This window comes from Euphorbia lathyris, chromosome 1 (genome assembly GCF_963576675.1).
Source record: "Euphorbia lathyris chromosome 1, ddEupLath1.1, whole genome shotgun sequence".
NCBI classification, from domain to species: Eukaryota; Viridiplantae; Streptophyta; class Magnoliopsida; order Malpighiales; family Euphorbiaceae; genus Euphorbia; species Euphorbia lathyris.
The window spans coordinates 39,003,871-39,026,199 of record NC_088910.1 but is presented as its reverse complement, the minus strand read 5'-3'; the positions used below and the strand labels follow the sequence as shown (position 1 = coordinate 39,026,199).

At 39.0% G+C, this 22,329-nt stretch overlaps 1 long non-coding RNA gene across 1 annotated transcript; it reads left to right on the top strand.

Moving 5' to 3' along the window:
• The first annotated feature begins 389 nt into the window (after positions 1 to 389).
• On the top strand, positions 390 to 2,120 carry LOC136231306 (uncharacterized). The gene is made up of 3 exons (XR_010689761.1): positions 390 to 1,221; positions 1,709 to 1,866; positions 1,976 to 2,120. It is a non-coding gene; the product is annotated as an uncharacterized lncRNA (long non-coding RNA).
• Positions 2,121 to 22,329: the final 20,209 nt, after the last annotated feature.

Here is a 22,329-nt window from a genome sequence, read left to right as displayed (position 1 = left end):
GATTGATGTTTATGCAATTTGTTTTTCAACTCGTGCACTTTTGTAAATTTTGGCAAATTATAAATTTTAGCGATTAATAATGGTGGTATTTGGAATAATTTGTTTTAATTTATCAATTGAAAATTGAATTAATACTTGAAGTTCGATTTGGATTAAATTGATCATAACCGCTAACTTTAATCGCCATTTTAATATTAATTCCGGTAAATTTCAGATCGGGAGTGAGCGAGGGACAAGTGTCGGAGCTCTAAAATCGGCCAGACCGGAGTTTTATTTAAATTTGAATTTACCTTTAACACATTATTTATTTATTATATTTTAATAATATAGGGTTTTATCAAAATAAAAAAAAAAATGTGAAAGGCAATTTTTAGGGTCGGTCAGGCAATTCAGGCGTATTACCAATTAGTAATAAGTAGTTATGAAACTGTGAGAACGGCTCCCATTTTCGAATTTGGTGCGCTTTTTGATCTGCCCGCCAATCTTCTCTGCAACGGTGCAATCTTCTCGATCATCATCTCCCCGCGAGCTCTTTTTCTCTCTAAATCAGATTTCAATCTTCTCTGCAACTGTGCAATCTTGTCTTCCACTCTTCTCGATCATCATCTCTCTTTCTCTGTAAATCAAATTCATATCAGATTTCAATTCGGGATGGCCACTTCAGCCTTCAAGTCCACCACTAAACGGACGCCAATTGGTAAAACCTCCACCGCTGATACTAGTCGGACCTCTTCTGCTCGGAGTCTCTGTAGATTCTCCCATCCGCCCAGGGATGGATTCTCAGGCGATGCCAAAGGGAGGCTTGATTCTTCTAGTCTGACCTCTTCTGCTCGGCGTCTTCTAGATGCGCCTCGGGATGACTTGTCAGGCGATTGGAGGTTTGTTACCACAATCAGAGGAGGATCAGGTTTTCCTGTTGTTTGATTCCATGATCTTCAATTCTTTGAGTCCGCTGATCGAAGGCGTTCTTCGTTGAGGGATGGGAGGTTTGTTACCACAATCAGAGGAGGATCTGGAGGGTTTCCTGTTGTTAGCTTCCATGATCTTCAATTCTTTGAGTCCGCTGATCGAAGGCGTTCTTCGTTGAGGAGGGATGGGAGGTTTGTTACCACGATCAGAGGATCTGGAGGGTTTCCTGTTGTTAGCTTCCATGATCTTCAATTCTTTGAGTCCGCTGATCGAAGGCGTTCCTCTGGAGGGTGCTCGATGTCGGTTCCTGAGGTATGACTCTATCTTCCTATTTCTTTCCTTCCATTTGAATTAAATGCTTATTGGAGCAGATTGTGTTGGCACTTAGTTGGATTTGTTTTTACAAATTTTGCTTTTGGGACTCCTTTAATCTTATATTTAGTACCAAATGTCAAATGTGATTTCTTAATGATTCTTTTTAAATTGATTGGTCCTAAAGCTTCTTTGTTTGGGGACACATGAATCTAAATGCTTGCATTATTGGTGAAGCTTTGAGGTCTGAACTCACCTAAACTTTCTGCAGTAGCATGCTTAGGAATAATGACCAACACATTTGTAACAATCTGTTTCAATATTAAACCATTCTCCCTCACAACAACCTTACGCCCTTCAATATCCCAAGCCTCTTTCTAAAACAGGGCTTTTATTTGAACCCCTTCAAATCATACCAAAGATACGAAAAAAGTTAAGAGTAAATTACATCAAGGTACCTCAACTCACACTTTAGTTTATCATGCAGGTTGTGTTGGCACTTGGTTTATCATGCAGTTGGATTTGTATTTAGTGTATCATGCAGTTGGATTTGTTTTTGGCTAAGTTTCAATTGTTTCGGCTAAACTATATTTAAGATTTGTGGTCCTTTCAGAGCCACTCATCAGTCATGATGCAGAGAAGAAGGTTGGATTTAAATTGCAGTGATAGACAGTTATTTGATGTGCATTGTTTATGTGATTCCTGCCATACTGCCTATTTAAGCTTAATTTTGTATACGTTTTTTACTCTTTAGGCTGCTGAGCATCCCATTGCCGATGATACGAACACTGGGCTGTATGAAATGGATGGAGTTGATGTTTCTCCTAGCCCGTGTTCCTATAGTGGAGAGAGGCGACTGTTTGATGCTGATGAGTATCTTAATCGTGAAACTAGATGGAAGCGACTACACGTCCTTGATTATCTAGTTGTTCTTTGGTTTGTATTTTTAGTTGTTTTTGTTTTAAATATACTATAAAAATGTCCTTTCTGAAAGCCATCTATTTGATTTTAGTTTGTAACATATGCTTTTGAGATTTAGCATGTTCTCATGTTATACAGTTTCACCTCGTAGCATTTTCAACTACCGAATTATTTAGTATTTCCGTTGATATTATTCTATTTGAAGTTCAGAGTGTCTGCAGCTAATTGCTTGTCCTAGACTAGAAGATAAGAGTATAACCTTTCCAATTTATATATATATTGGTTTGGTGAAATCTTGACTTTCAGAGCAGTTACTTTCCTTAGACCAATTTGTGTCTATCCAACATATGGATGCTATTTTTGATTCTAAGACATTTGATTCTGCTATGAATATTTTATTATTGCAAGTATCAGTCGTAGCAAGCAAATTTAGAAAATTGAGTATGAATCTGAAAATTTAGCATATTTCTTTCCATCCAACCACTTCCAATCTAATTGAATTAAATTTTTCAACAAATAAATAAAGGTTCATTTAACGAAATTTGACGTCTCAATCTTTATGAAATTGTACAAATTTAGCTCAAACTTCCATTACTCAATGTTATAATTGCATCATTTCACAAACGTTGAGGTTTAAATAGTGTTTTTTTGTAGGTCGAGACTAAATTGATATTTTTCCAAAATTCTTAAGACTTCCCATAAATTTAATTGTTTCCAAATCGGAACCAAAATATAAAATTTTACCCACCATCTCCAAAGTGCTTACTTATTATTACCTATTATTTCTTATTAACTCTATAAGAAACCCTCAAAAATCAACATGAAGTTAGTATATATGTCATCTCTTTGGAATTTTTTTTGAGGAAGAATCACATGTAAAATAGATATTGAACTAGAATCTATTGAGATTGAGTTCTAAGCATAAACAAAAAAAATTAAATAGCTGACTGAATCTGCTCCTTTGCCCTCTATTAAATTCTACGCTTTCATCTGCAACCACATCAACAAATATCGTAATCAAATGTGCCATCTTAGCGATTAAATTCAACCTTAAATTGAGAAATATCAAGAGTGAATGAACAAAGAAAAAAATTATACCTCACAGAACTTCGGATCTGGCCATTGATTTAGGTCAAAATTGAGATCAACATAGACAACACCATCCAAAGACTCCACAAGATTAGTAATTATTTTCGACGCTTTAACTGCTCCATTGTGCACTACAACTTTATTTTCTTGTCTAACAGCACAAGTAAACTACATACCCTGTGATAGAAAAGAATGACGTGCAATTTCAACAATTAACAGAGATTCCTGAGTTTAGTTTTACCATATCATCGAGAGATTTGACATTGTACCCAAAGAAGCGATACATGTTATGCATAAAGGGCGACATGGACGCGAGATTAACATATCTTTTTCGAAAAGAAAGTTTTATAGATAAGGATGGAGAAGTAATAATTGGTTAAATAAATATTAAACCAAACCAATTTATTAGTAAACTGCTTCACAAAGAACGTTGGGAAAAGAGTAATTAAGGAATAGAATAATCTTAAATAGTTAAGAAAACTATACATAAGAGCATCTCCAACCACCACCAAATTTCTATGCCATTTTGGCATAGAAATAAAAAATCAATCAAAATTAGTTGATTTTGGTTTCCACCAAAATTTATTTTGGTGGGAAAAAAAAAATATATATATATATATTTATTTATTTATTATTTTAAAAGATTTAAATTATGTTTCACAAATTAAATATTATTTAAAGGTTTTTTTTCTTTTTATATTTTGTAGTTAAATGTATTATTAATTAAATAACATTGTTTTCTTATTTTTTAATTATTTTTAAAATTATTTTTTTATTATAGATTATTTATGATAATAATAATATATGTAAAAACTAATAAAAATATTAATAAAAGTGTTGTGTAAAATGAAATAAAGTGGAGAATATTATTTTTAGTGTAATAACTGGTGTAGTGGGTTGGAGAAAAAATAAGATTTGATGTTTAGAAAATAGAAAATGGAGATAGAGATAGCGTAATGGGTTGGAGATGGCCTAAGCTAATGCTTCTTCATTTAGCCACATCACCTAAAAAAATCTATAATTTTGACAATTGTACTTTAGCTTCCTCCTTTTATAAAGACAATAGATTTGCCTGTTTTATTAGATATTTGCTTTTCTCGTACAATAGCGTAGTTTGGACTATTGTGAAAGTTGTTAGGCCAGCTGTTACATCGCAACTATATTTTCTTATCCGTCACTAATCACAGCAGCATTTCTTTTTTGTGAATAAAGACTGGGGCGAAGCCTAGGAAAGCATTCGGACATCCCAACTATGTTGGCACCCCTTAGGGCTTCCTCGACCAAACCAAAAATATATTAAAATAAAAGAAAATAGTACAAGGAGAGAAACTGGGCATAAGTGTGCAACGTTACATAGATCATCAAAAATAAAGGATTGACAAAAATCGTGTGCATAGTGCCACCAAATTAAGTTTGGAGCCGTGACACCTAAACGAGCCAGGGAATATGTTGCACGATCGTGATATATGTGTGTGATTATAACCTCCATCTGTGAGCAAAGTGCAAGGAAGTGCAGCCATTCTTTATATAGCAACCACGGAACTCGAGACAAACGACGTCTAAGGAGCTGTACAACCATGATCGAATCTGACTCAATCCATAGACGGTGACACTACTTCTCCAATGCCATTTCAATAGCAAAAATAATCAACCTCATCTTAGCGATATGTGCGAAGCTGACATGGATTGGAAGCGCAAAACACCATCGTGGATTCCAGTATGGAATATGCCCCTTGCACCTGTAGAACCAGGTTCCCTTGAGTATTTACTTTAATCCATCCCGACTTTGGTGGTATCCATCGTACTTGCCTGAAATCCGAATTATAGTTAGATCAAGGGTCACTTGGTCAGACCGGATGATTCAGATTGATTGGACTGAATGACATAATAAAATAAATAAATAAATAGTATATATATAAATAGTTAATTTGAAATTACTTTTATAAATTATATATTTCAAAATATTCTATAAAAAAGAATTCAATGTGACTTAGCATACTCATTATGAGAAATTGATGCTAAAAGTGAACCGCTTGAAATGGTTTTAAAGAGGTTAAAAGAAAATTAAGCATCCTCGTATATAGGAAATAAATGAGAATTTTCACTAGTTTATAAGTAAAGAGCATTTACAAGTCTTTAACCAATTACCAAGGGAAACACTCACTCACATGAAGCACCATCGGGTTAGATGTGCATTTGTACGATGTGGACAATGCGAATACCGCACCGAAATGAGATCCCTCTCGGACCACTCTATACTTTTATATTTTTTATTTTAAAATGCAAATTCTTTTTGATCAATTTAGTTTTTCAATTAAAGTTTGATTTCATTAAAAAAAACCGAATAAATAATTAAAAACCTTCTCAACTGGATCGTTGGGTCCCAATTAGACCTAGATTTGTTCGGTTTGATGAGACTTAATAAAATCAATTAGGTTCGGGTTGGATATTTGGCCAGTTTCCAATTTGACTGGTCGAATTGGTCGGTCTGTCCGAGTTTTATAACATTGACCAAATCATGAGTGAAAAAAATTACGTGTAACTTATTACTGAATGAATGACCGAACTGAAATTTTAATTTGGTTCGGTTATTTCAACATTCTGGTTCGATTCAGTTTTAATTTTTACTCAGTTTGGTAATTGGATATCAGTTTGGCTACTGAAAAAATATCAATAAGTAATAACCGAACCAAATTTAATAGATAAATAAAAAAAAATTGTCATTACATATATAGATAATTTATAAAATATAGAACATATATAAATTTTGGCTAAGTGATTTTTTTAGATACATCGGAGAGCTAAGAAGCCACAGAAGAGAATCCCGGTAGTCGGAAAAAACAACTAGATAGTTTAGCGACTTTTAATTTCTTCAATTGTAATTTTTTTTATAGAGGTGCATTATTTGACAATTTATATATTCAACAAGAAAAGTAACCATTTAATTTTTTTTCTCATCATTATTATTAACCAATTTCAATTATTTTTCTTAAATTTAAGTGTCAATATATAAATTCAATTTAAAAAATAATATACATATTTACTTCTTGCAGTTTCACATGACATAGATAATCGTTATTTTAGTACGCAAATAATTTTAGTTAGTATACTTGTTACTACTACACTACTAATTTAGCTTACACGTAGAAAACATTGCAATTTTCTAGTTAATTAAAAATGAGTTTTTTTCATTAACATAAAATGTGCAACTTCAAACAATATTGAGTGACCGAAACGATGGAGGTTGGAGCGAGGATGGAACTTGAAATTACACATAAAAAAAACCTCATTTTCGTCAATTAAGCTTGAAACTGTACCAACGGATAAACGTTAGGCTGAAAATTGCACTATTTTATGCGTGAATGCTAATTGTTCTCTTGTAATAATCAGGACTAAATTTGTACCTTATCTCTTATAATAATTGTTTCGGAATATGAGCCGAGGGCCAAAACGACCCATAGGCCCAACAGGGCCCAGTGGCCAAGGGGCGAAAGACCTCAAGGGCCCAAGAGGACTCACTATAAATAAAGAGGAGACAACCAAGACAGGGAGATCGGGTAACATACTTTCTAACTCGTTTACTAGCAAATATATAATTCTCTTGAGCGACTAACTGTCTTGATCGTCGGAGTGTATCCAGGGACCGCTTCCCGCGCAGAGACGACCCTCGGAGAACACGAGCACCTTTCCCGGAGAGAGCTCGGATCACTGTTCTGCGTATCCTGATTATTTGGTGCGGTGAGCGTGGATTACAAGTGACCTCGGAGCCTCTAGCAAGATGCAAACGCCAACTGAGTCCGCTCCATCGCAGGCGCCGGAGGCGGGAGCAACCAGCTCCATGACAAACATCGAACGTTCCGTACCTACCATTCCAATTTCCCCTAAAAACCTGGGACCACTAATGGAGGAGGTGAGTCCGGAAGAAGAAGAGACTTACAATACCACCCAGCTCCTCAGTGCAATTCAAGGTTTTCAGACCACTCAAGCTGTCCATACGGCGGCTCAGATGAAGATCATAGAACAACAGAGAAGCTTGCAGGAGGAAAATGCCAAGATCTGGCAGTACCTCAAAGAAGCAACAGAGATACAAAGGGAAGGCGCGCCTCTGGGGGGTCCTTGGGACCCGGGGTGTCCGCGGGAAGAGGGGCCGGAGCTGCCACGGCCGGAGAAAGCGGTGCGCGACGCGAAAAGATGCCGGCCGCAAGCAGTGAAGACATGTTGGAACTAAAGATCCAGCGCTTCCTAGATAAGAGAGCCCTCGGAGGCGTCATGGGATGAAGCATCACATCTAGTAAGACACCGCTGGTGCAAAGGATCATCGAGATAAGGTTCCCACGAGACTGGAAGGCTCCTCGCCTGTCGCAATACTCGAGAACCGAAGACCCAAACGACCACGTGGCATCTTTCATGAGTACCATCAACTTATATTCAAAAGACGAGGACATCATGTGCAAAGTTTTTCCCGCCACACTCTCATCCAGTGCCCAAGAGTGGTATCGAGGGCTAGCCCCTGAATCAATTGACTCATTCGATCTCCTAAAGGACTTTTTCCTCTCCCGCTTCGCCGCGGCGGCGAAGGTAACGAAGATCAGCTCGGACCTCAATGGGCTCAAGCAGCGAGCAACCGAGCCACTACACAACTTTCTTTCCAGGTTCCACCATATGGCCTCTCAGGTCAAAGGCCTCAACCTCAAAGTGGCTCATGATGCCTTAGCGAAAGGGACCTCGTGTGAGCCCCTAAAGCAGAAGTGCTTCATAAAGATGCCGCGATCCTTCGAAGAACTAATGACCATGGCACAGACCTTTGTTCGGTATGACGATTGCGACCAGCCGGCAGGGTACGAAGAATCCGAAAGAGACAAAGCCAGAGGAGACCCACACAAACAGGAAAAGAGCAGACCAACCGCAGAGGCACGAGGCGAGGGTCGGGCACACAAGGAGGCCCCGATGCCTTTCCCATCTTGGGTCGAGCGAGCAAACCTTGAGCGCAGGGGGGACCGATCCCGCGGAAAGGAGGTGCATTATGCTGCTCAGAGCCAGCCCCGCCGATTCGCACACTGATAGGGTTCAAAACCCCCTATCTTTGGGTACGGTTTTAGGACGGTTTTTAGCGTTATTTCATGAATAAGCGAGCAATTCTCGCATTTATATGCTTTTATGTGAGTTAGTTAGAAATTGGAAATGTTTTATTTACTTTTCGTTGTTTAGGCTCGTTTTCTAATCATTTTAGGCAAATATGGCCAAAATGGCATGTATGTTATAATTACATTATCTTTTATAGATAATTGATCCGCCAAAAGTCGCACCAAACGGAGCGTTTGCTTAAAATGAGCGATTGGCGGGTCAATTTAGCCTTGGGACTAATTCTATTTGGAGTTTTCGTGCATGCGCAGGGATAAGTTCGGGCGAAAAATACATTTTGGGACATCCAGCGACCGCGTAGAGGCGTGCCGGGCAAAACTGCTCGTCGAACTGGCCTATTTAGGCCAGCTCGCCGTTGAGCAGGCCCTCAGAGGCCAGCTCACCCTGCTCAGCGAGCTGACCTGCGGGAATCAGTAAAAAAACTGATTCCCGGCCCCACAAAACCACGATCGGCCCCACGACTTCCCACCTGTAAAAGGAAAAAAATTAGGTCAGAAAGAGGGCCCGAGACGCGTCTATTAATAGAACTTTTCAATTGTAAATGCTATATCTTTCATTATTGTAATTTTCTTAGCTTTCAGCCTTGAGAAATCCTCTCCACCTCTTCCATCTTCTCCAACCTCCATTGAAGAAGCTCCGAAGCTCCGCATCTCCACCGAGGATTATTCAAGGTCCGTCCTTACGACCTAGGAGGCCGGCTACAGGGTAGACAGGTTCCCTGAAAGGGATTTTCTTATCACCTTTTATCTTACCATGTTTGTACCCTTTGATACAGTTTATAAATCCAGGCTAATTGTATCCTGTGACAATATTATTCTCCTTTAATAATATCTTAGCTCTTATTTTGTTCTATGATTATCTGTTTAATCTTTGTCTTACGCTTTATTCAATTGGTTTAACTCATTCAAAAGCCCCAAAATCTAGTAGGAACATATTGTGAGCTGAATCTGACCTAGTCAGAGCCTAGGAGATTGACGACCTCTTAGTTGATTAAGCCCAAATTGCTGAGCCTTAGACCTAGTTTCGGCCTTACAAGGGAATCACGCACTAGGAACTTCAGGAGGGTAAGTAGGGTTAATCGCCTTGAATACAAGTGACTTAGATTAAGTTGTTAATCTATTGACCTAATAACCTAACTTCATTATTATCGTTCATACCATGTTCCTTCAGGGAATTGCATTAGTGAAAGATCACCTAGGAGTAGTTTAACTTAATTAGGAGTAGTTTAACTTAATTAGGAGTAGAATAACTTACCTAGGAGTAGAATAACGTAATTAGAATTAGATAACTTAGCTAGGAGTGGCATAATTCAACTAGGAGTAGATTAACTTAAACAAAACAAACTCAAAACCCACACAGCCCAGATAACACCTGAGACCAAGTAGCTCGATACTTGTGGTAAATAAGTCCAGTGGATTCGATACCTGGACTTTCCAGATTTATTACTTGATAACGACGGGGTACACTTATCCCTTAGTCGGCCTCAGCGGAACCGAACGCCGCTGAGGCCCCGTCAAGTTTTTGGTGCCGTTGTCGGGGACTTATTTCTTCTGCAATATCGAACCAAAGGTCAATTTGTTAGTTTAGGCATTCCTTTGTGAATATCTTTGTGAATATCATCTATACTTGTTTACTATACTTGTTTATATCGTTTATACGTGTTTATATTCATACATGTTTATACATATACTTGTTATTATCATTTATACTTGTTTATACTTATGCTTATACTTGTTCATATTCTGACTCATACTTGTACATACTTGTTTATCTCTACTTGTTTGTACCATGTACACCAATCTATATCTATCAATATAAACCGATAAGAATACTTGTGTAAAATTGTGTGACCCTGTATGATAACGCTGTAAAATGTACTAGATGTTTATACTTTCCTTCCATAGGAAAAATTTATGCTTTCATTTATTACTTGTATTTATTTCTTCTCAGCATATGCCTACGCGATCAGCGGGAATACCGTGTGTCCCTCTTAACCTTGAACTTGAACGTACTCTTCGCAGGAGCAAACAGATCGGAACTGTCAAGCCAGACGAGATCATTAAACCTATCAAGATGGCCGAGACCAACAACAACCGAAATACCGAGAACACCGGATCGGAAACTGACACTCGTTTGATGAGTGAGATTTTAGCACCACACTGACACCAGCACCTGTCCGGAATTGCTGCTCTGAATATCTCGGCCAACACATACGAAATCAAGTCAGGCATAATTCACTTGATTCAACAAACCAGACTGTTTGGAGGGGAAGCACATGAGATCCCAAACGATCATCTGGATCGCTTCCTGATGTGCGCAGACACTGCGAGAACAAATGGGGTTCCCCAAGATACCGCTAGGCTGAAGTTGTTCCCATTTTCTCTAACTGGGCAAGCTTTGGAATGGCTAAGAACGCTGGAGCCCGGGTCAATCACAACTTGGGCAGGATTGGAGAAGGAGTTCTTGTCCTACTACTTTCCTCCCTCGAAGACAGCGATGCTCAGGGGTGAGATTACATCATTCCACCAACCCGAGCACGAAGCGCTCCACACATCTTGGATCCGATTCAGAAAAATGCTGCGCATGTGCCCTCATCATGACATACCTAAACATCAACTGATAAGCGTATTCTATCACGGCTTGACACCCACTGACAGAGCTACTATAGACTCCGCAGTGGGTGGAGATTTGTTCAGGAAGACAGCGACAGAAGCGTATGACATGATTAATGAGCTGGCTAGAAAGAGTGTGCAGTGGCAAGAGGAGAAACTCGCTGGCCCCTCAAGGCAGCGGGTGTTTGTTGTGGAAGAACAAGAACAAAATCCGGTTGTTGCGGATCTGAGTAGGAAGATGGACGTCCTGTTGGCTAAATTCAGCCAACCTCCCACCTGTGTGCACTATGGCGGCAACCACCATGGAAAGGATTGTCAAGCAGGTAGCCCCTTCGCTGGAGATGGGGTGGAGATGGTCAATTATGTTGGGGGACAACCGAGGTACAACCAGAACTATAACAACTATAACCCCAACAACAACTACAACTCCTACAACAACAACAGCAACAATTATAGGAGGCCTCAGCACCCGAACCTATCCTACGGGAATTCAAACCAGAATGTGCTTAGACCTCCCTGTGGTTTTGTTCAGGAGCACAGAAAGCAGGGACTTGGCATGCCCTCATATCATCAGTAGAACCAAGGGCCAATGCAACCTTCCAAGGAATCTAACGAAGTGGTGACTCTTTTGAAAGAGATTTCGGCTAGGCTTACTAATAACGAAGCCTTCTGCAAGGATCTGAGCAATCAGGTAGCCTAGATCAATAGGGACAGACAGGAAAGGCCATACGGTTCTCTCCTAAGCACAACGGAGAAGAATCCGAAGATCCTGAGAAAGGATTGAGTAAGGGGGAGATATCGGGTTCTCCCCGGTTTAAATTCAAAACTTGAACAATTATTTCTGTAATTTTATTTTCCCTTTTATTAATTTTAATTATTATCTTCGTAATTTTTATTCTCTGTGTTGGTTTGTCAAGTTTTGTTTTTCCCCCATATTCTGTTAAAAAAAAATTCGCCCAAGGAAACCCCAGCTCGGGCGAGCAGGGCGCTGCCGCCCTGCTCGCCGAGCTGGTCGGTCGAGCCAGCCAGCTCGGCCGACGTAGGGCTATTTGGGGATTTTTTTCCCCGAATTTAAAAATAATATATTTTAATTAAAAACATTTTAAGGGAATGACCATTCATCCCCTCCCCCAACTCTTTTCTTATTTCTTTCTTTCTTTCTTTTCTCTTCTTCTTTTCCTTTTCCCCTTTCACAACCTAGCCCCCCAAATCCACAAATCTAACCCAAATTCAACAAACAAGGTATGAATTCTTACCTATTTTTTATTTCTAACATGATTCTAGGATTAGACTTTAGTTTAGGGTGTTGGTTTTCGAAATTTGAGATAACCCTAGGTTTTGGGGATTTTTATCTTTTTTCTCAATTAATCACTCATTTACTTTTATTTCTTGATCCTCTTGCAATATGTGATAACATTATGATCAATATGTGCTTTGGGTATGGTTTGAGTTCTTAATTTGTGAATTTTTGGAGAAATTGCTAAATTTGGGTAAAATCTCCATTTTAGCTCAAAATTCAACTACTAAGTTTATAGTTGAAAACTTGTCAATGGGGTTCGATTTCATATCCTTAACACATTTTGGTCACTGGGCATCTTTGATTTTGCACGAATTTGGAATTACGAGTAAAATACTTAGGGACTGAAAACTTATACTTTTGGTCCCTAAGTTTCTAAACTACAACTTATGCCTATGGGTTGGTTATTTGGGGGTTTATGTTCAATTTTGTGAAAATGTTCTAACTAGTCCGTTTTTGGTCTATCTCTCAGGTACCATGGGTAAGAAAGGCAAGGCCAAGGTCACGGTTAACAATGAAGCCGACTCTGACATCGAATTCAGTGACGCCCTACAAGCTAAGTATAATCCTACTTTTGGACTAGTCGATGAGCGTGAGGGGATGTTATATGATCGGTTCTCTAAGCAGGACCTTGCCACTCGAATCATTGTTGATCAGAAATACCTAGCATCTCTAGGTTTAGAAAAGGATTTCAATGAAATCCTAAAATTCCAAGGCTGGTATAAACTGACCACAAAAAGGACCCTAGTATATTATAACTACACTGTGGAATTTCTAACCACCTTGAAAAAGGAGCTGCCTATAGGAACTAGTAAGTATTCTTTCAGACTGAACGGTAGACCCTATCGTCTCAGTGATACTGTGATAGCAGCCTTGATGGGAGTCTACAACCACCCAGAGGCAGTCTCGGGTTTCGAGGAACCCATTACACCAGATGATGCTTGGCTCCAGTTAACAGGCTCATCAGAGTATGACTCCCGCATTGCTAGCCCAGTCTCTCTCCTAGACCCAATGTTAAACCTTGTACACAAGTTTGTAGCTCACAACTTGCTGGGCAAAAACGAGAGCAATAAGGTCTCGAGCACAGAATTGCTCATATTATGGTGTGTAGCCAATCATAAACCCGTTGATAATGTCAAAGCCATCTTTGAATGCTTTCAAAGCCAAACAAGTAGGAAACGCGGGTCAATTGGTCTTGGACATTTGGTAACCAACTTCCTTGATAACCAATTCAAAGATTTGGTAGTTAACGAAGATGGTTTCCACCCCACCTTGCTTAACTCCACATTTCTGGGAAGATCTACCTTTCATGAAGTTTTAAATAGGAACCCATCTGGAGGAGCAAGCTCAAGCGGGAGAGCGCGAAAACAAGCACGAAACCCACCATAATAGAGAGAGAGAGAACAAGAAGAACCTGAGGGAGAAGAAGCTGCAACAGCAGGAGACCAAATGGAACACCAAGAGCCGGGGACGGAGGCCCAATTCCAAGCCATCAACACCATGATTGCAGAAATGAGAGACCTTAACCTTCAGACGTTTAACACTATTTAACAAATGGACCAACGGTTCACTAACTTTGAGCAGAACATGGACCGGAGGCTCACATGTCTTGAATACGTAGCGGAAGACTACTGTGAGCGCTACAACATGTCGTGGTCATACCCCCATGCCGATCAGTAAGTTGTCTTCTCCACCCTAACTTCTTTCACATGCGTTTTAGTGTTTTATATGCAATGTTGGAACTTATTGCATGATTTAAGTGTGAGGAGGAGGGATAGACAAACTTACAAAAATTTGTATAATTTTTAAATTTTTGTTGCGTCGTGTCTAGTTTAGTTTAGCGTTTTTGGGTTTTATTTATGTTTTTGCATGTTTAGGACCTAAAACCGTGAACCTCCTTCGAATCTAAACTTCGTTATTTTTCCTCGAGGGCTGAGAACCGAATCTAAAATTGCATGACTACTAGTTTAGGTGTAGGACACAATCCTTGAATCTGTAAAAGCATGAGCTAAAGTTTGCATTTAGACCCTACTTTTAAAGAAATGCTAAAATCATTACTTAGGTAGATAACTTAAGAATTGAAGACATGTGATATTAAACTTGAGTTTGGGGAGAACTAGTAAGCACAAAATTGAAACCCAAAGAATTGTGAGTTGAATTTGAGCCTAAGAGCGAACATCAAAAAGCTCTTTTTCTTGACATTTTTGTGTGAATGCTTTGACTTGTGGAAAGATTACAGATTTTGCACCTAGTACTGAGTTGAACCTACATGCGATGAATTGAGATGTTAAATGATGAATCAGCCTCATTAGAATTAACCTTTTTCTTTACCTTATTTTCTCTTTTTCATCTACTCTAGGAAGCCACTTTGAGCCTGTATTTTTGTAGTTTGTAGATTTTTCTTTCGTTCTAACCCAATTTTTGCAAACCATCACTTGGTTTGTTACTTAACCCGAGTTTTTGCAAGGCTCACATTGAGCCTTTGTTTTCTTCTAGCGCTTTATCTTTGTTTATGGCATCATAGTAGCAAGCAAAAAGGCTAAGAAGTGATTGAGCGTTACTATCCAAAAAGAAAAAAAAAAGAGAAAAAGAAAAAGGAAAAACAGAAAAGAAAAAAAGAAAAAAAGAAAAGAGACGAACAAAAGAAGGAGAACCATGTCTCCCAAGTCTTAAAATTAGAAACGTCTCGGAAAAAAATATATATGTGAATAAAAAGCTCAATCACTCCACAGTTCGCTAAAGCCATTTTAAACTTTGTTTTTCTAGCGCTAAGAACTCCTAACCCTTGTTGTACCTTTAACCCTCTAACCACATTACAACCCAATTCGAGGTTGTTTTTTATATCATCGGAGTCATATAGCATAGTAGAGGAACTCGGATGAACGTGCAAAATCAACGTAATCCTAAGCAAGAACATAAGCCGAGAGTAAACACTTTAGCCACCATAATTGTGTGAATTGAGTGAACTACCTATGGTGAGGTGTTTTACTTAGCTATCCCCTTAAACTCGTTTAATTGAACATGTGTCCTTTTTCTTAAACATATGACCTGTGATAATTGAAATACGGCTTTTGGATATCGTGTCTCTACTTTGTATTTTCGAACGCATGTAATTACAGATGCTCAAAATTGTGTCAAGCACCTAGTCAAACCAGGAGGTTTTCTAGCTTTCTTGTGATTGCAGGTTTAGTTTTTTAGTTTACTTGGGGACAAGTAAAGTTTTAAGTGCGAGGAGGTTTGATAGGGGTCAAAAAACCCTATCTTTGGGTACGGTTTTAGGACGGTTTTTAGCGTTATTTCATGAATAAGCGAGCAATTCTCGCATTTATATGCTTTTGTGTGAGTTAGTTAGAAATTGGAAATGTTTTATTTACTTTTCGTTGTTTAGGCTCGTTTTCTTATCATTTTAGGCAAATATTACCAAAATGGCATGTATGTTATAATTCCATTATCTTTTTATAGCTAATTGATCCGCCAAAAGTCGCACCAAACGGAGCGTTTGCTTAAAATGAGCGATTGGCGGGTCAATTTAGCCTTGGGACTAATGCTATTTGGAGTTTTCATGCATGCGCAGGGATAAGTTCGGGCGAAAAATACATTTTGGGACATCCAGCGACCGCGCAGAAGCGTTCCGGGCAAAACCGCTCGTCGAACTGGCCTATTTAGGCCAGCTCGAATACATTTTGGGACATCCAGCGACCGCGCAGAGGCATTCCGGGCAAAACTGCTTGTCCAACTGGCCTATTTAGGCCAGCTCGCGGCGAGCAGGCCTGCAAGGGCCAGCTCGCCGAGTAGCTCGCCCTGCTCGACGAGCTGACCTGGGGGAATCAGTCAAAAAACTGATTCCTGGCCCCACGAATCCACGATCGGCCCCACAACTTCCCACCTGCAAAAGGAAACAAATTAGGTCAGGAAGAGGGCCCGAGCCGCGTCTATTAATAGAACTTTTCAATTGTAAATTCTATATCTTTCATTATTGTAATTTTCTTAGCTTTCACCCTTGAGAAATCCTCTCCACCTCTTCCATCTTCTCCAACCTCCATTGAAGAAGCTCCGAAGCTCTGCATCTCCACCGAGGATTATTCAAGGTCCGTCCTTAAGACCTAGGAGGCCGGCTGTAGGGTAGACAGTGTTGGAAATAGGGCTAAGGTATAGCAGCGGAAATATAAAAATTTTAGCCTACTTCCTTTTAACCATAGGATCCGTTAATCGTTATTTCATATAAATAGGGATAAGAAGAAATACCTTTCGATGATCAATCTACCGTTGCAAACGAAGTGCCCACAACTTCAAAAGAGATGTAAACTGTTTACCAATCTGCCCCTATCCGAAACCGACCTTCCAGACCTCCGAATGACAATCCCTTCGGTGGAAACGTGGACCACGCGATCAAAGTCTCACATTCAGTAATTCAGGATGACCAATTAACATTCCTTTGAGTCTGAGGATTATTTATACCTATTAATACCAATGAGATGAACAGGTGACAAAGACGAATCTACCCATCCTGTTATCTCAAATCGGATCCCCAATCATGATGAACGACATTTCATCGGATCTATGTAACTGTCCAGATATCTATATATATGAAGCTTGTGAGATCAGCTTTCTGTCGGACAGAAGACATTGTTACATACAAGTCTCAACAGTGATATATCAATCCTAAACATATCACTTGACTTGGGGTGGTTTTAAGTTTATTAGTTTATTATAAAGTTTTGTCTCACTTCATGCTTGTATGAACACTTTATAATCACTTTAAACAAACTTACGGATTTCCTTTTATTAGACTTTATTTAGTGCTTTAAAAGGGATTGCCTTTATATAGTTATAAAACATATATCTTATTAAAACAAATGATATAAAGAACAATTCATTTACAATAAGTTTGTATCCTGCAACAATTGTCTATAGGACACTAAACCCCAACATACTCCCACTTGGACTAAAGCCAATTGTTTCTAAAACTTATCCCAGTAGAAGTTAAATGACGATCATGTACTTTCTGGGCTAATGGCTTTGTCAACGGATCTGCAACGTTGTCCTCGGTAGGTACTCTTTCTATTCTCACATCTCCTCTAGCCACAATCTCTCTGATGATGTGGTATCGCTTTAGGTAGTGCTTGGATGCATTATGAGACCGTGGTTCCTTTGCTTGCGCAATGGCTCCATTGTTATCACAGTACAGAGTAATGGGATTGACAATGTCAGGCACCACTCCTAGTTCTGTAATGAACTTTCTAATCCAAACTGCTTCCTTTGCTGCTTCCGCAGCAGCGATGTACTCTGACTCGGTCGTAGAGAAAGCTACGCTTCCCTGCTTGGAACTTTTCCAACTGACCGCGCCCCCATTCAAGATAAACAGGTATCCTGATTGGGATTTAAAATCATTCTCATCTGTGAGATGACTAGCGTCTGAAAATCCTTCAATTTTCAGATCTCCTTCTCCGTACACTAGGAACATATCTTTAGTCCTTCTCAAGTACTTAAGAATGTTCTTGACGGCAATCCAATGCTCGTCTCCCGGATTCCCTTGGTAGCGACTCGTTACAGATAACGCGAACGCTACGTCAGGTCTAGTGCATAGCATAGCATACATAATCGAACCGATCGCGCTGGCGTACGGGACAACACTATGCGTCGTTTGTCATCATCAGTTTTAGGACATTGATGATTGTTTAAATTTACTCCATGTACCATGGGTAAGTTACCTCGTTTCGATTCAAGCATGCTAAACCGATTTAGCACCTTTTCAATGTATGTAGCCTGTGAAAGACCAAGCAGTCTACGCGATCTATCTCTATAGATCTTTATACCAAGTATATAGGCTGCTTCACCAAGGTCTTTCATTGAGAAGTTACCGGATAACCATACTTTCACCGATTGTAATAGAGCAATGTCATTTCCCATTAATAGTATATCGTCCACATATAGTATGAGAAATGCTATAGAGCTCCCACTTGCTTACTTGTAAATGCAAGCTTCTTCGCAATTTTGTTCGAAACCAAATTGTTTTATGGTTTCGTCAAAACGCTTATTCCAGCTTCTAGATGCTTGCTTGAGTCCATAAATGGATCTCTGAAGTTTGCAAACTTTATTTGCATCCTTTGATATGAAACCTTCAGGTTGCATCATGTATACATCCTCAAGCAGGTTTCCGTTTAGGAAAGATGTTTTCACATCCATTTGCCAAATCTCATAATCAAAATGAGCGGCAATTGCAAGCATGATTCTGATTGATTTGGACATAGCAATGGGAGAGAAGGTTTCGTCATAATCAACGCCTTGTTTTTGACGATATCCTTTCGCTACCAACCTAGCCTTGTAGGTGCTAACCTTTCCATCCATGTCAGTCTTCTTTTTGAAGATCCACCTGCACCCAATGGGTTTTATCCCCTCGGGTGGATCAACCAAAGTCCACACTTGGTTAGTATACATGGAATCCATTTCAGAATCCATGACCTCAAGCCATGCTTTAGAATCTGGACTAGTAAGAGCCTCTTCGTAGTTTTCGGGTTCGTCGTCTAACACGGGAACCTCATCATCATCTCCCACTAGAAAACCATATCTAACTGGGAGTTCACGAACTCTTCATGATCTACGAATAGGTGCCACTGGAGTCTCATCTAATGGGACTTCTTCGGGTACCTCAACCGCTTCTGTTGTTTCATCCGGTGTCTCTTCCCCTTGAACTTCGTCGAGTTCAATCACGCTTCCCTTTTGCGTTTCTTTGAGAAACTCTTTCTCTAAGAAGGTTGCGTATCTGGATACTATTACTTTCTGATCATCTGGATGATAGAAGTAATACCCTATGGTCTCTTTGGGATATCCAATGAAGAAACATTTATCAGATTTAGAATCCAATTTGTCGGACGCAATGCGTTTGACATATGCTGAACAACCCCATACCCTCATAAATGAGAATACGGGTTTCCTACCAACGAACAATTCATATGGTGTGGAACTGGCGGATTTAGTTGGTACTCGATTCAGGGTGAAGAGGGCAGTTTCTAAGGCATAGCCCCAAAACGTCTTTGGAAGTAAGGCCATGCTCATCATGGACCGTACCATATCTAATAGGGTACGGTTTCTCCTCTCGGATACACCATTGTGTTGTGGTGTATAGGGAGGTGTCCATTGCGAGCGTATCCCACATTCAGTTAGATAATTCAGAAAATCATCTGAAAGATATTCGCCACCTCGATCGGATCGAAGCGTCTTTATTTTCTTTCCTAATTGATTTTCCACTTCATTCTTGAAGCATTTGAACTTGTCAAAAGCTTCTGATTTGTGCTTCATCAAGTAGATGTAACCATATCGAGTATGGTCATCTATGAAGCTAATGAAGTATCTGAATCCTCCTCTTGCTTGGACTGACATAGGACCGCATACATCTGAATGAATGAGTCCTAGAGTGTCTAATACACGCTCACCTTTATTGCTAAAGGGTGTCTTTGTCATTTTACCTTTTAAACATGATTCGCATGTTTCCAATGATTCCGAATCAATTGAATCTATAAGCCCATCTGAATGAAGCTTTAGCATGCGTCTCTTGTTTATATGGCCTAAACGACAATGCCACAAGTAGGTTGAATTATCTAGTTTATGTCTTTTGGTATCAATTGCAAAAACAGGAGTTTTATCATCTAACACATAAATCCCATTTTGTGATATTCCTGAAAAATAAAAGATCGAATCTTTATAAAAATTGCAACTATTGTTCTTTATTGAAATATGAAAACCGTCGTCAACAAGACGGCTAATAGAAATAATGTTACGAGACATCTCAGGAACGTATAAACAATTCCTTAATTCTATTACAAGCCCAGAGGGCAAAAGTAAAACATAATCTCCAATTGCGAGGGCGGCAACTCTTGCTCCATTTCCCACTCGCAAGTTTATGCTTCCTTTCTTAAGTTCCTTAGTCTGTTTTAGCTCCTGCATATTTGTACAAATATGAGATCCACATCCGGTATCAAGTACCCAAGATTCAGACAATGAAACTGTATTTATTTCAATATAGAACATACCAGATGTAGAAGCATCGCCCTTTCCCTTCTTGAGGGTGGCTAGATACTCCTTGCAGTTTCTCTTCCAATGCCCATCTTTACCACAGAAGTGGCACTCTCCTTTGGGCTTCTTCACTTCCTTTCCCTTGGACACAGCTTTCTTACCTTTCTTGGGATGTTTAGGATTGGGAAAATTCCCTTTCCTCTTCTTTGATCCCTCAATTACAAGAGCCGGTATGGCCTTGTCTTTCTTCATATTGGGCTCAACAGACTTGAGCATGTTTGCAAGCTCTTCAAGAGAAGTTTGCAAGTCATTCATCTGATAGTTCATGATGAACTGTGAATAACTCTCTGGGAGGGATTGAAGAATCAAGTCTATACTTAATTCGTTGTCCATCACAAATCCAATACTAGAAAGTTTGGTAATGTAGCCAATCATCTTGACACAATGTGTCATGACTGATGTGCCCTCTTGCATCCGGTAATGATATAGCAATTTGGATATCTCGTAGCGTTCGCACCTGGTCTGTTTCCCAAACAGTTCCTTTAGGTGCATGATGACGGAATAGGCATCCATCTCCTCATGTTGCAATTGTAATTCCGACGTCATCGATGCAAGTATGATGCAACCGGCATGATCATCATCAGCCTTGTGCTTCTGGTAAGCATCAATTTCCTCGATGGGAGCATCATCTTCCGGGATAGGGGGTATCGGTGTATCAAGTACATACCCAATTTTCTCGAACTTCAAAACAATTTTGAGGTTACGAAACCAGTCGGTGAAGTTTGAACCATTCAACTTGTTATCGGTAAGAATGTTTTGCAGATTGGTTTTAGTCATGATTTTAAAGAGTGAGCGTTTAAACAAAACCTGAGAGTGAGAAAGAGTAAATGTATGTTATTCATTTGTTTTAAAGTGTAACAATCTAAAATTATAGGCCTTTTAATTTATTTCAGATTGCTCCCACTATTTTGCCAAATTAATAACCCTCCATATTAATTCGAAGAATTTCACAAATCCTTTAGTGAGCTAGGATCCTAACTCCTGAGATTTCGCCTTAACTTTAGCCAACAAACTAGTCTCATTCGTTAGGTAGATTCATTCAATCAATCACATCTCGAATGTGATTCCTAGGTTATTGGGTTACTAACCACATTAGTAACTAATATGTCATTCATATTAATCCCAACCATTTTGCCCATTAGTGTATGACAACATGAGTTTGCCCATCCAATTATCATACTCTAATTTAAGTACTACCCCATATTCATGAAAGAACTATTTTCGATAATCCAGGTGTTACCATAAGACCCCGAGCTTGACTTTGGCCAACAACCCAAAGGCCTCCAGTACTGCCGGCTGAATTATAATATTAGGGAGGGGCAACCGATTTTAATAACTTACTTATTTACTTAACTTTTTAATGAGGGATTTTTATTTAAGTCTCATAATCTAACTTAGTCTTGATTTTCTTTAGCATACATCAGACACACATTCACACATACATTGGCGTTATGGACATATCATCTAAATTATTCCGTCGAGCCAGAGACGGAATAAAAGGGCAAACCTAAGGAAATACTAACTATTACATATTTCTCTTTAGGTCCTCCGTCTTCTCCATGGCGCCTTGAAAATTACATATTAATTTTCTATACTACTAAAAGAAAACTTCAATTGAATTGAAGGGAATCAGATGAGAAGAGAAATTATAATAGATAGTAGAAAGGCAGGACGCGCAGGCCCTATTTCAAAAATACCAAAAGAATAAAAGAGGGTCCAAATATGTCCATAACTCCAAACATGCAAAGACTCAATTAAATAAATTTAATTGGTTGATTACATAACTGATTTATGTAATATTTATGTTAATCACATTAACTTATCAAATTAATTTCATCCAATTTTACTTCTAATCGTTTTGTATCTTTATATTAATTCTTAGATTAATATAACCATATAAAACGTTGATTATGCATGTCCCAATTATTTTTGATTACAATTCATTTAACGCTTTGATTTACAACTTGATAAAAC